This window comes from Passer domesticus, chromosome 6, assembly GCF_036417665.1.
Source record: "Passer domesticus isolate bPasDom1 chromosome 6, bPasDom1.hap1, whole genome shotgun sequence".
Taxonomy (NCBI): domain Eukaryota; kingdom Metazoa; phylum Chordata; class Aves; order Passeriformes; family Passeridae; genus Passer; species Passer domesticus.
This window is the reverse complement of record NC_087479.1, coordinates 15540139-15555466: the sequence shown is the minus strand read 5'-3', so window position 1 is coordinate 15555466 and position 15328 is coordinate 15540139. Positions and strand designations below refer to the sequence as shown.

At 42.6% G+C, this 15328-nt stretch overlaps 1 long non-coding RNA gene across 1 annotated transcript; it reads left to right on the top strand.

Annotated features, from left to right (window-relative positions):
- The first annotated feature begins 7720 nt into the window (after positions 1 to 7720).
- LOC135302077 (uncharacterized) lies at positions 7721 to 12287 on the top strand. The gene is made up of 4 exons (XR_010363767.1): positions 7721 to 7847; positions 11167 to 11292; positions 12033 to 12148; positions 12219 to 12287. It is a non-coding gene; the product is annotated as an uncharacterized LOC135302077 (long non-coding RNA).
- Positions 12288 to 15328: the final 3041 nt, after the last annotated feature.

Below are 15328 nucleotides of genomic sequence, written 5' to 3'. Positions count from 1 at the left end.
AGAAGTAACCTTCAGAGGGCTCCTGCTCTGTGGTAGCCCAGGACAGGGAGAGGCTGTGAGCTGAGTGGACAGTCTTGTTAGTGGCTTTTGTTGGTTGACGTTTTTTAGGGGTTTTCTGGGGGTTTTTGGTGGGTTTTTTTGGGCTTTCTTTTTTCACCCTTAAATCACAGCGTGCTGCAAATAGCACTTCTGGTAGTGACACCATAGTTCTGAAAGTTAAAAGCCTTACTCATTAAAAGCAGCACCTGGTATGTGAAGGGCTTCCCCAGGCATCTGGGAAATGCTTCCAGGGTGGAAAAACAATATATTTTCTTGCAATATAAAGGTAGCTGACAAGGAGTACAAGGGAGAGGGAAGCACTATAAGCACTTTAGATAAACATTGAATGCTTTAGTGCTGGCTGAGAATTTAGAAAGGAGCTTTGCAGGGCTGAATGGAGAAGAGTCATAATTGGATCTATGGCTAATTCTGCAGCAGTGAGGTGCAGTAGCAGCTAATCTTTCATAAGTATAAAATGGAACATTCCACTTCAGTCCAGTTCTGGTGCTAGATCTACTTTAAATAGCTATTTTCTCCTCCATTAGACCTAATGACTTCATTACAGTCTCTTGCAATGTAAGGCACTGCTTGGAGCAAAGGGAGTGATTGGAGTATGATCCTCCACTGGTTTCATGGTTCAGGGCACCCTCTCAGGAGCAGAGTTTCACCATTTGGCCCTGGGGGCTAGGAATCATAAGAGGAGTATTCTGTGAGAATGAGCCCAGGGTGAAAGAGCAAAAATTAATTTAGACTACATGTACTTTTGGTGGAGTCTGCCTTTCCTAGAGATCTGAGCTGTTCACTCAAACAGACCAGGCAGTTTCCTTCCCTGACTGATATGGTGGTGCCAGAATTTCTCTTTGACTTCTACAGTACTTTTCCTTTTGATGTGACAAACTGAGGCTCTGACTTGTGATTAGTCCAGAACTGCTCAGGCAGTTGGACTAGATGATCACTGTAGGTCCCTTCCAACAGAAATAATGCATTTTATATGTATTGGTTTCTTTTCTATTTTATTCTACTCTGTTCTAGATCCAGAGTACCGTGTCAAGGGCTGGGAATCTGTGATGATTGTTGCTGGAGGCTTTTTTCCAGCATCAGCTGCCATCACAAAGACACACAAACTCTTGGCTGCATCTTCAAAGGCTTCTGTAAGACCTCTTCCTATGAAATGCACATGGCTGGGACTAGACCTGGAGAATCTTCCTTAAGAAATCTAAGTTATAATAGTTATGACTCATTCATGTACAAATCTATAGCCAGGTTAACAACCTGAAACACACTTGGAATCACCATTCAGCTGGTTTACAGAATATTCCAGTAATTCATGCAGTACTGACAGAACAACCCAGGTATTTCAGAGGGGTTTTGCTCCATACCTGCTTGTGATATCTTGGTATTTATCTATGCAAAGTCTCTGTTTTTCACACTGAGATTAAGTGGACGGAATCACTCATTTCAATCACTCTTCCATTAGTAACAATCCAGCTCTCCCCAGCAGGTTGATTAGGAACCCTGGCTCAGCCAGCTGTAGGATTTGCTGTGACAGGAGAGGCTGCTGAAACACTGCTGTCCATGGAGGCAGCTCATTTGGGAAATGTCAGCAGAGGGTGAGGTGGAAAGGATGTGATTGAGAGCTTAGAAGCTAATGATGGGACACGCTTCTTGCTACAAGAGAAAGCAGAGGACTTGGAGTAATTGTTGCTGTTTTTATTCCAAGTCACTGCTTTTTATTGGATAAGCCAAGTTAAAATCCCCTCTAAATTAATGCTCAGGAACAAAACATTTGTAATAAAAGAAATAATATTTACGTAATTAAATTTGTTTGTCCTCAAATTATCTGATCTCCTTTGCTGTTACAGACAGCCATATTTTAAAATGTGCATACTTTGATTCTACATTCAATTCCAACTTCAAGTTGTCACTGAGGTACTGAAACAACCATTTCATGCTTTTGTGAGACAAACTAAATGAAGGACTTGTATAGATCTACTCTGTAATAAACAAATAGGGAAAAAATGGTGTCACCTGTGGTATTCATTGAGATACAATGATTACACTGACTCTAGTAATTGTCAGCAGCCAAACGACCTTCTTGGGAATGCCCTGGGATGGGACATGGAGAAGAGAGGTTTGACTTCCATCGTGGTCCCAGACTTCCATCTTACTCCCAGTCTTAGACAAAGCATCTGTGTTTCAACTCCTTTGTCCTACTGCAAGGGAGGTGAGACTGGCTTCCCTCAGAGCAATTTTATGAAAATGAGATTCTTATTTGTAAAACCCTCTGAGAACTGTCAAAGGAACTTGCCCTTGTTTCTGTGTAAAGATCTGTGCACAAAAGATGGTTCAAAAGGAATTTGAAGACCCCAAGAGGTGGAGATCTGAGGTAGCTATGGGGTCTGAACAGGTCGGTAGAGGAAATTCCATATGGACCAGTAAGCAAAACAAATAAAGCCTAACCGAGCATCTGTTTGGCAGTTTTTAGTAGATTCCAGTACTAGAGAAATAGTACCCAGTCAAAAAGCAGATAAACTTTTTCTGGATGTGATACCTGGCTTTGAGGGCATATCAAATTAAATGAAAAAGTAGATTAGCTCACATATCACATGGGGCAGAAGGTATTTAATTTATTGAACCTCTACAGGTTGCATCACATTTTGAAATTTAAAAGTGAACTTATAGTCTAAATTCAATCTCACTGTACTTCATGCCAAAAAGACTGATTACAGACCAAGAAGGGCAGTTTGATATGTTTTCCTAACATTATTTTGTTAGTGTTAATAGGCAGCCAAATGCCAAACAGAAGACTAATTGAAGCAACAGTCAGGGAAGAGCTGAAGTTTGGCTGGGAAGTCCTTAATGAGCAAAATACAAATTGTGCATCACTGTCAGTGACAAAGACTCATAAACATTTTGGGGTTGCCATATTTATTCCTCTTATGAAGAAAAGAGGTGTTCTTAAATTTAAACAAAGGGGGAAATTGGGAAAGAAAGGTCTTAGTAATAAAAAGGCAGAAGGAGGAAGCATGACAGGCTGTGGGAATAGTTTGCATTTTCTCCAGAGAGATGGTTTTCAGTGTTCTGAGCATCTGATGCCTTCAGTGTTTTGCATTACTCAAGTTCTGGATCCTGAGCTACCAGTGGTCATTCATTACATGGCAGATGTCTGATCCCTTCAGGATAATCTGCATGCCTGAAGAAGCTCCTTGGTATGTGTAGGACACCTGCCTGGGATGCAGGAGAGGAACATTAGGTTGCTGCTTCTGCACAAGGGAGTTGTAGCCCATCTTCCTCCTGAGGGGCAGGGTGTGCAGTCCCTCTCGTGGGGCAGGATTTGCTGTTTGGGAAAATTCCGCTAAAAATCCAAACTTCTTCACTCCTTCAAAGGTTTGAAATGCGGTTACCAACCACCCCAAAAGACAAAAAAAGGATGGAACTTTGCAAATAGCAGACCAAAATCCAGTGCTATTGTTCAGCAGTCACCAGCAGTGATAACAGCTTTGGGTCGGGCAATGCAGTGGGTTCAAAGCATGAGGGATGGCAGAATCCAACCCATGGAGGTAATCCAGTCAGCATTTTTTTCCAGATACCTAAGAAAACTGGGTTTTTTTGGGGAAAAAATATTGCTGTTTAGAAAACTAGACATTTTATTTTCCTTACTTTTGATGAGATGTTTTAGTTAAAGTTTAAGCCTTATACAAAATTCTGACCCTGCAGAAAATATTTTCTCCTCAGATCCAATTCCTACTCAATTTTCCTCAGCAGAACAACTTCAGGCCTTGCATGGCAGAGGAGTAGCACCTATTAAGCTTCAGTGGCAGGAAGTGATTAGCTTAGCAGAGGTGTCACAGGGCACCTTGCTTGCAGGCATGTGTGTAGAGTAACAGTTCAGAGACAATCAGGTAAAGTCCAAAACAGGCAACTTGATCAGTGAAAGAACCCACTCAGAAAATTAAATTGCTAAAAGTCAAGCTTGGTCATTCATCTTCTATAGAGTATGATGGAGTAGGAAAAGCAATAGAAAACAAGATCTCTGGCCTCTGAAGGGCTGCTGCCTGCTCTGCAGGATTTCCTGCTAAGTGCCCTGTGTGCCAGCTCTTGCAGGTGTGTGTGTCTATGTTGGAACACTTTAATTACCCATCCCAGAAACAGTGGTGGAGATGCTGTGCACTTCACCTAGGGGAAGCTCTGGGCTGGGTGGAAGCACTTTCCTCTCCTGATCCTGACAGAGAGGCTAAAGGGACCCCATGCAATGCACCCACTTTTCCTGTCATGACCAGAAGAAATTCCAAGCTTTTAATCTCAGAATGTTCTGGATGGGAGGAAAGGAGCAGAAATGCACTGAAGAGGCAGCAAAGCCTTTTGAGGTCTGGCCTGGCCATGGAGGGGACACAGAGGCACTCAAGCAGTCTGCTGGCCTGCCTGCTCCTCAGCTTGCCCTCCCTCTTTCTGGGATGAGGGTGTGTGCCTCTGGTGCTCGGTGCGGGCTGACCTTGCTTGCCTGCTTGCTGCACTGGGAGAGTGGTGTGGAACAGCCATCCTGAAGGACAGCTGCTTGTTTTCTTAGTGTCACAGAAAGTCAGTGTCCATTAGCTTTGGTGGTGGCTGTACGGCATGGAGAAGAGGGATGATGGATTTGCTCTTCAAATATATGAATATTTATACAAAATATGGACACATGGATGAGGTATTGCAAGGGAATGGAGTTAGGGCACATAAGGTCCTCCTACAAATGTGTACCTGTTTGTACTCTGGCATGAAAATGGGGTGTTACTTTCAGTGATTTTTCACTCAATGCCAGCTAAGGTACCTCTGTACACTGCTGTACCCAGAGCACAGACGTGTCTTCACTCTCTGACTTAATGTTTTTCAACACACAGGACCCTTGGGAGCCCATGGAATACTTTTTGGGAAGCTGTGAAAGCTGATGAAAACAAGCAAGCTTGTGTATACCTGCAGCACTCCTTGTGTTTGGTGTTTCTGGAGGAGGCTTTCAGGACTGACTGGCTGCCACCTCCTTTGGGTTGTCTGTTGGATGTCTGCTGGGGGTCTGGCTTTGTTCATTGTGTCCATGTTTTATCAGAAGAACATGACAGAATGGGGATTTACACAACAGTAAATGTCTCCCTGCTTTAAAAAAAAAAATTTAAAAGGAAAGTTCTTTTGGATTGAAACCAATTGTTAAAGGAGGAATAAAGGAAGTTGTTTACAAAGTGTGGGTCACTGGTTGACATGAGAAAATAGTATTTATATAATAGGTCACATAGGTCACACTGTTCAAATTTCAGATGGTGACTGTTTAGAGGAAAATTTTATCAGCAAACTGCTTGCAGAAGGATATCCAGATACTGGGGTTTGTTTGGATAAGAAATAATGAGAATCTTCTTGCATGAAGAATTAACAATCCTAAATGAAGAAACAATGTCAAGTCAGAACATCAGCTGCTCAACTAATTAGTTTAATGGATTTGGCTCTCTCTAGAGAAGAAGTGGTTCTGCATTGTTTTTCCGTGTGTTTTTTTGCTTGTTTGTCCTGCTGTTGTTGGGTTCTTTTAAATTCCACTTTTGAGCAGTGTTAATTTTAATCTGATTTTTCTGACTCTGTGTTGTCTCAATACCTCAAAACTTCTGTAGAACATTTTCATATACAACAAAATACCAAGCCCTGCTGACATTAGACCATAAGACAGTTTGAGTTTTATGCCTGTTTGGGCAGTGGAAGCCTATGAGGCTTTGCCAATTTTGCTGGATATATTCACATTTTGACCTTTCTTTGCTATAAAATTGATAAATATAGCAAAATAAGTTTTCACATCTTCAGGGTAGATAATTTTCTGATTGAAGTGCTTCTCTGAGGCATGTTCTTTTTTGTTTTATGAAGTTTCTCCCCCAGCTAGAAAGAAAAATAGAAACCTTCCTGTCCTATCTGGTTTGGACAAGCAAATCAAGAAGGGAGCAGATGTTTAGAGTGGTTACAAGAAAACTCCAGCATATATGTTCAGTTTATGTTTAGGAAAGTTAGGAAAAGATACACAGCCTTTGAACTGCATAATCCATTGAAAAAGAAATGCGTTTCTTCCAAAAGGAAAAAATGCCAAAGAAAAAAGCAGCAAGAAGAGGCAGTAATTTCCACCACAGACGGTGACTGAATAAGGCAAGTAGTCAGGTGATGTCAGAAGAGCAAAACAAGAATCAAGCAGTGAAACACAGCAGAGCAGATGAGAAGAGGAGGGCAGTACATCTATTACTGCTGCGTGGAGACCCCCTATTTACAGAACATTAATCAGGCAGTGATTGATTTTTAAGGAAAGGCTGGGTACTGTGGATAAAGGAGCATTACTATAATAATGCAGATAAACTGGCGCCCTGGAACCTGTCTGGAGAAATGTTCTGTGTTTGCCTAAATAATGGAGATAAGGTAATGAAAAGCTCTGGGCTGCTGGAAGCATCCTTGGGCTGCAGGCAGAGGGCACAGGGCTGTGCAGGAGCAACCACAGCCACATGGACACAGAGAGGGAACAGGGCAGATGCAGGCTCAGAACAGCACCACTTTTTCTTTGCTGACAGTTTGGTGAAAGGAGAAAAAAGTATCTTTGCTTTCAATAAAACTGAAGATTCTTTGCTCCAGTGGGAGGTGACCTTTTACAAGGTGAAGATAGCAGCTCATTTCTATGAATGGAGCAGATTTATGGCAGTTGCTCTATTTTGAATGAAGTAGCACAATTCTATGGGAGGGAAGATTGAATCATGAAATATTAGTGGGGCACGACTGTGCACTATTTCTGTTCTTTGCTGACAATCAGAAATTGATAAGTTACCCATAAGACAGTTCTTTCTTTCATTACCTTGGGGCTTTTTTGTGAAGAAAAAAAATTGCTATAAACCATCTATAAAACATGTAAAGTGGAAAAAAAAGCCACTCATGATAACAGAATCAACCAATAAAAAAAAAAGAAGAAAATATTGAACAAAAGAGAAAAAAGAAATTAAAAGAAAACTAAATTTTGAAGTGTAGTTTCAGTCCTGCTGCCTCAATTATTTGAACTTAGTGACTGGAAATGGAATCAGACAAATGACTTTTTGCCAAGTTCATCCCTTCCTACAACGCCCACTGCCAGTAAAAGTAAGGTGCATGTTCCAGTGGGAGCTAAGGGGCTCTGCCTGAGCAGTCACATTTGCCCTCAGGGAGGTGGCTGCTGCATATGGAAATAATTAGTGCCCTGGGGTACTGGAAAAAAAAATTCTTCTGACTCTAGCAAATACTCTTTATGGGCCCTGGATCGATGTCTCCAAAAGAGTTGTCTCAGTTTACCTCAACTTTGAGACTCTATTCACCAGTGCTGGCTCAGAGAGCGAGCAGTCATACTGTGTGACCCACGAGGGCTAATGCAAAGCCAGCAGCAGATGGTTTTTCTGCTACCCCTTTCAGCCACATGGTCCAGGGAGAAATTGAGGCTTTGATGCTCCACAGATTTCACAGGATATCTAGAGCTAGGTCCCTCCCTTTGTCCAAAGCCTTAAAGTGCAAGCTAAATGCAGAAAACATTCATGCTTAAAACAAACAAACAAACAAACAAACAAACAAACATACAAACAAACAAACAAACAAACAAACAAACTGAAGTCCTCTATGATGTGATATCCATGTAGGCAATGAGCAGAGAAGGAACACAATGATGGCCTGAGCTGCAGTGCTGTGTCTGGAGATGAACATCTGGGTACCTGCAGTCCATCAGAGCCTGACATCATCCACAGCCTCTTGTGCCGCTAGGAAAGGAGAGAGGAGCATTCCTCTACAGCCTCACACAGGTACCCACAGCCTGCCAGCTGTCATGGGGAAAAACTCCTATCACAATCCCTAACTCCATACATTCAAGGTCTAGGATAGACCTTCCATACAGCTGGCAAGGTCTCCTGAGGCACTGTTGGTTTGTGGATGCCGGCGGTGTCCATCAGGGTGCCCTTACATTTAAGAGAGATGTTTTAAGTTTGGTCTGAAATTGTGGCACTTAGCTAAAAATCTGTCCTTTTTTTGGGTTCTTTTGAATGACAGAGATGAAAAAACAGGGAAAAAAAATTAACAACTTCCTTTACCAGGCTAGTTTCAGATTTCAAAGACCCAGTAGCCTGTTTATTTTGTTCCATCAGTAAAACTGATGTCCTGAAAGTTGTGCCAAGAATACAGAGGCTGGCCTAGTGCTTACCACTCAACACCAATCCAGAGAGGAAGACATGATCTGCACCATGGGTTTCACCAAAACAGAACCACTTTTCCCTCCAGTGCTTTTCCAGAGCTGTGACTCTCTCTAAGGATGGTTCCATGCAGCACAAGGGGCTGTGAGGCTGAGCCAGGGTGGTGGTGGAGAGTGGTGAGGGATGCTCATTGCTCAGCTCTGTTGAGTCAAATATCTAAATAAAAAAAATATAAGCATCTGCTGAGAAAATCACATTTAATTAGAAGGGAATAAAATGAACATGCAGAATAAAAAGGAGACCAGAAATGTTGCAGAAAGGAAGTTGAAGCAATCCATCTGAGAATTCTCTGAATGATTATTATTAATAACACTGAGCATTTATGTAGCATTTTTTGGGTCAAGTTCATTGCTGTAAATCATCACAACAAATGTGAAATGTAGGTTACTCATCAGCATCCAAATATCATGTCCAGTGTATATTAGTTTCGTTATCACTATCACATGATAAGGGGGCCAATTCTGTCTTTGTTATTGAAAGGATTTCCCCTCTAGCCTGCAAATAATAATCTCACCACTTGTGTATCATCTGTGTTTGTTTCCTGGCATATTAAGTATGGAATAAAATGCACAGAAGCTAATATGGAATAATTATTTTCATCTCCAGTACAGTTTTAAAATATGTTCCTTTATGCAAAATGATATTTTAGACAACTATTTTATACTTTGGTTTTAACAAACATTAAAGCCCCAGAACTCTGTGTGAAACAGCACTCACCCTCTTTAGTCTGGAAAGCCTAAATATGAACCCAGCAGCAGCCAAGGTATTACACCAGCCAGGTCCATAGGAAACCAGGCACTCAAACAAGTACATTTAGTGCACCACTCTGTAAAACCCATGAACCACACAACCCTGCTTCCCCTCCTCAGCTCTTCAGGTCTGGCAGCTTCAGCAGATCCTCAGTCATTAGCAGCCACAATCATCTGCTGGGCGCTGCACTTCCTGCAACACCTTTGATAGTTACAATTCCCCTCTCTGATCTAATATCAAGGGTTTGCAGCCACAGCTGGTGATCTATTTCATTCACACACATTATTTGCTGTCCATTGTCTTAATTCAGTTATGGTTGAAAATTAATACAGGTCAAAGCAAGCTTTTACATAATGATTGTTTTCCAGACACACTCTGGAGACTGATGCATAATCTGACAAAGTATCCTGGAGCAGATCTCACCATGCATAGACAAGTTGTTTGTGTAAGCAGGAGACCAGTTAACAGGTTGGAAAAACAATTGTGAAACAGCTATTTCAAAAAAAATCTGTTCATGTGACAAATAGCATGACAAGAACATTCCTGGAATAAAGGTGTATTTTCCTGGTGTAAATATGCTTGAGAGTTTGAAATGTTTGGGAGAAGGTGGGTTGGTAGCTAGTGTATTTTAGTTTTTCTTTTTTTTTTTTTTTAATTTTATTTTTACTTTTTTTATTTTTGCTGATTAAATGCAAGTCAAGGCAGGAAAATCCCCGAAAACACAGAACCAAACTGAGTGCTGATTGTTTTTGAGCTTTCCCGAGCTGACGGAGTGTCATGTTGTTTTCAGCTGCTTGGTTCCCTTGGAGAAAGGGCACGTCTGTGCAGTGCGTGCTGAATTCAGGTGACACTGACAGACTGCAGCCATCAGAAGGGTCGAGTTGGCTTTTGGGGCAGCTCTGGTCATGTCTGCTGACAGCGTGTGACCAGCCAGGTTGGGCAGACGTGCAGCTCCGCGCCCCAGGGCGAGCCGGCTCCAAGGGCGTTCGCTTCCTTGCTCCCGCTCCTGAGCTCCTTCCCCTGGTGCCAGAAACTGCTCAGAACGGGAGAAAAACTGATTTGGAGAGCGTGTCCTATGGCTGCTGCACTAACCCAAAAAAGAATAAGGATTGTAGGGAGAGGGGCTTCATGCTCTAATATATTTGCAACATGCATTTCCGTGTTCACTTCAGCAATGAAGTTCTGGCCTTGCCAGGAAGCTGGGCTGGCACCTTGGGCTCCTCTCCAGACCTCCTGAGATCCCTGTTTGGGTTTGTGTCTCCAGAGAGAATAGCTGAGCCCCCGAGCAGCCAGGGCCCCACAGCTGCTGGGAAAGCTTGTGCTGTGTGTGCTGTGGCTGGCTGGGAGTGAGGGGAAGCACCGTGGGCTCTTTGGTTGTCCCTGCAGTGGAAACCTCAGCAGATTGTGCAAGTGACCTCAAAGAAATTGTCTGCCCAAGATTATTATTTTCAGAATATCATTCATCTAGGCAGGCTGAACTAAATTGTACACACACACACACACACACACAAGGTGTTTTCATCACATTTACTAAACTGTGTACTTCCTAAATTTGTACAAACACAATTTGTTTTGTGTTAATTAATTGACTGCGCTTTCCAGAATAAAGTTGCATTTTCTTTACAAAGTTGTATGAATATGCCCAGTTTTGGATGGACTGTTTTTGTACTCTGGTTATCGATTATAACCACCTGATTTTACATTATTTTCCACTAAGATGGCTATTAGACATCATTGGACTGGATACCACCCGCCCTGCCAAACTGCCTGAGTGCAGAGCATCTGCCCTCTCAGCATCAGTAAATTCAGATTCTCTGAGCCTTGTTGTGTGCTACAGCAGTTGTCCCTGTGTGACCAAAGAGAATGGGGCTGTTCAGCTTCCCCCAGGCACAGGTGCTTATTTCAGGGTAAGATGGGTTGCCATCTGGGATTGCTATCTTTCTCCCATTGAAAACAAGGCTCTGGAGAGCTTAGAGATATTAAACACTATATTTTTCAGTTTGGTTAAAATTAGATGAGAGGAATCCTGCCTCAGGTGCTTAGGCTTCATAAGTCACAGGTGTTGAAAATAAACCTCTTCTCCGCTATAACAACTGACAGTGCACTATTATTGATATTCCTCAAGGTACTGACAGCAGAAGTGGAACCAATTCAGATCACATGGTGCTGTGCAGAGAATCTGTGACCATGTTTAGACATCAGCCAGCCCAGTAGAAATACCAAATGGGAATTCATCACAAGACTTATCTTGGTAAGTCAAAACTCTTCAGACTTTCTAAGGGAGTGTTGAATTTAGAGCATTGTTCAAATTTATGATTGATTAGTTTCCTGTTTGTACACTAAATAACATTTCAGAAAGGACTTTTTTTCCCCCTCAGAAATGATAAATTTAAATTCTAAAATTCCTTGGCTCCATCTGGTATCTTATCAACACAATTACAACACAACATTACAATTACAAAATAAACTTCTGGTGCTTTCCCCCATGCCTATTACTATGGAGTAGTTCTACTGCTTTTAGTAGGGCCATTAAAGGTAGCAGGTGACCTTGTGGACACCACACAGTCTGATGCTTGAGCTAATGAACTGCTTGTTAAATTTTCCTTTTTTTTCTTCCTTGAACACAGCTTTGGCTCTGAAAAATCATAACCTGAAACCAGTGAGTCTCTTAAATGCATCTGAAAACAGAGTTAGGAGATCTGAATTCATATTTCAGGTGATGAGGCATGGGGAAAAAAAATCCCCAAACCAAAGAACATAGCTGCCAAATCAGCTTGGTCCCATTCCTACATTCCCACACAGCCTCAGTAACTCAGATATGCCCCTTCAGTATGTAAAAAAACCACCAAAAAAACAACAAGAACAACAACAACAAAAAAAACCCTCCAAAAAAAGTGCAGATTGTTGCTGCTCATTTCTAGGCAGGCAGTGTGTGTGTGTGCCTCTGTGCAGGAGGCAGGGAGCTGTAGGATTGTACCTTTGTCCATGCAGTGCCCCAGGCATCAGGAAAGAGGAGGGCAGAGCAGATTCATGTGGTCATTCATCTGAGGGGTTTCTCCTGCTGAGGGGCTCTACCTGCACGTATGACCAACATCACCTGTTTGAAGGTAAAATAATACCATGAGTGGAAAGGGTCTCTCTTTTATTTCTGCTGAGTGGTTTTTCTTTTCCACTAAGGTCTGTTTCTACCAAGATACCCAAAGATGAGAGCAGCAAATTTCCTTGCTGAGCACCAGTAATTGTAAGCTAAATTTACAATGGTTTTGATTTTCAAAAGTATTGTTTTAAAAAATAAATGAGCTGAATTGCTTTTATTTATCTCTAACCCTGACTTTATTCACATATACTGAATGGTTCTTGAACAAGAATTGACTGATATTCAGTATCTTAATTTTAGTTGGAATAGTAGAGATGGAGCAACCTCACCTCAGAGAGGTTTTTCAGTGGACTTTTTATGCAGGATAAATGGCCTCTGAAGAAGGGAAACCATGAGTTTCCAGAAAGCTGTAATTAGTGATGAAAGCATTGATCTTGTCAAATTTAATCCCAACTCCAAATACCCAAGGAATTAGAGATTCTCAATAGAACAGTCAGAAGTTACTTCTAGGTTTTGTTTTAATATTTTCTTCCTCCAATATAATTTTTGGAAGCAACAGGACTGTTCTACAACTCCTGGACAAATGCAAAGGTCAGCTTAAAGCTGAGTGTTAGCATGGAAAATTTCAGCACAATCTCTTCACACCTGTGTAGGTCATAGGCACACTAAATGCTGGGTCTTCAAATAGAATGACTCAAGGAAAATTACCACTGTATCTGGCATCCACATGTACTCTATGTACTTTTTGGGATTTCACCATCCAAACTTGGTCCTGCACAATATTTAAAATGAAGATGGGGTAGGTGTGAACATGCCTGGGATGTTTTCCAGGTGAGTTTTGTGCTCCAGAGATTTTGTGAGTGGCCATTTCAGGAACACCAGAGGCACGTAGCTTGCCAGAAGACTTTTGCTTGATGATTCCTGATGCTTTCATCACCTGCCTCTAAAAGTTACCAAAGGAATGACTTTGAACAATCCAGACCTGTGTCTGCCAAAGCTGTTTTGTCTGCCAGCCAGATGGTCGATAGGTGAGGGCGACCTGCTGCTTCCAGGACGATTTCCTGGGGACAAGACAAATGGCATTTCTTCCCCCGGATCCAGAGGTCACAAGAGACAATGCTTTAAAGTAAGCAAGGCTCTGAGACATCCTTGCTGGAATTCCACCTGAAATTCTTGTGTTATTGCTATTATTGTTATTATACCCAGTGTTTAACATCACTAAGCTATCACCCAAGCAGCCAGTACTCCATGTGTGGGCACAGAGCCATGCACCTCGTGTTATCCTGCAGGGATCTGCCTGCTGGTGGCCAGGGCAGGCAGGGTTGTGATGCAGGGCAAGGGACTGCAATGCCTTGCTGTGCATGAAATTGGCACAGTGAGGGGCTTCCTGCTCTCCAGCTTCTCCCTGTCACCAGAGTGGGCCATGGGTGCAGACAGGAATTTCTTCTGCTGTGCAGGTTCAGTGCTGGGACCTTGGCACGGGGTGATGATTTCAGCTACCTCAGTGTGGCTGAGACTGGCAGGGGCACCCGGCTTTCAGAGGCAGCTGCTTATGAAAATGTTCCCATTTTGCTCCTGAATGCCTGCCTGCCTTTCAGCTACCTCTAGAGAGGTGAGCAGATGGGTGATCAGGTGCACTTATGTTTTAATCTCTTGTTGAAAGGAACACAGGTTTTGAAATGTTCTGTTTTAAGCAAATGGCTGCAAATAAGGTGTGAAGCCCACAGCCAGGACATGCCCCTCTCTGCCCTTTGCACTTCTCTCACCCTCGTGGTACCTCCTGCACAGCCTCCTCCTCTCCCCTCCCCTTTATTTTTTTAATTTTCCAGTAGGCATATCAATTAGATGAGAGCTTTTCCTTTTAAACATTGGGATTTTCACTCGGCCTGCTAAGGCTGTCAGGTCTTGTTTGCTGCTGAACAGTTCATGCTTTGGTGCTGGACAATGCATGAATGTTTAAATTGCCTGAAATGTCTAATTGAATTATCCTCAAATTACAAATCAAAATAGGGGAGGCTGTCTCTGGCTCACAGGCTCATTCACTGGGATGTGTCTGCCATGCTGCTGCTTTTCTTTATATTTTCTTTTCTGCTTCCGACTAGGCCTGCGTTAAATGAAACTTAAAGAGTGAAAGCATTTCTGTTTGCGTGTGCAGGGGGAAGTGATGCCGAACGTAAAGGGAAATTTATTCACGTTCCGGCTCTGAGCTCTCTTTGTGCTGCACAGAAATGAATTCATGAAATTCCTACCAATGCATAGGAAAGGAAAACAGCCAGCTGCTATTTGCAAAGAAACTTCCTTTCTCTTTCAGCCACAGTGATATATCATATAAAATACTTTCAGGCAGATATATATAAATACTATTTAATTATTTTTTTATGAGAGGTCACAGAGTAAGGAAACCAACTGCCATAAAAAAGATTTGATATATCTAGCCAGCACACGTGATAAAATCAGCTTCCAAAAGCCTTGCCATAATACAACAAGGGAGGAATTTAAACCCATAGGATTTTCTTCTTTAAGTTCTTAGGAAAGGTAGAGTTAGGTGTCCATGTTTGCCCTGTCCTGCACCCTCCCCAGCACCCCTGGAGGCTGATCAGGACTCTTCTCACTGCAATAATGCTTCTTTCATGGACCTAATACTTTTTATAGAAATTTATAATACATGATAGAGGGGGATAAACTACCTATGTCCAGCCTCAATAATTTTGTTACTGAACCTTCACTTGCCCAATGACTGCCTGAAACAAGGGCTCAGAGTGGGTCCTGGTGCTGCACACTGTGTCCAGCACTTGCACCATCCCTCCTCTCCCCAGAAAACACCCTTGAGGGACTGCACACTTCATCAAGGCACTGGTGCCTCCCCCTGAGGCTCCCAGGACATCCCATGTGCTCTGTGTTTGGTGCTCAGTAAGGAGCCAGGACATCCCATGTGCTCTGTGTTTGGTGCTCAATGAGGAGCCAGGACATCCCATGTGCTCTGTGTTTGGTGCTCAGTAAGGAGCCAGGACATCCCATGTGCTCTGTGTTTGGTGCTCAGTAAGGAGCCAGGACATCCCATGTGCTCTGTGTTTGGTGCTCAGTAAGGAGCCAGGACATCCCATGTGCTCTGTGTTTGGTGCTCAGTAAGGAGCCAGGACATCCCATGTGCTCTGTGTTTGCTGCTCAGGTAAGGAGCCAGGACATCCCA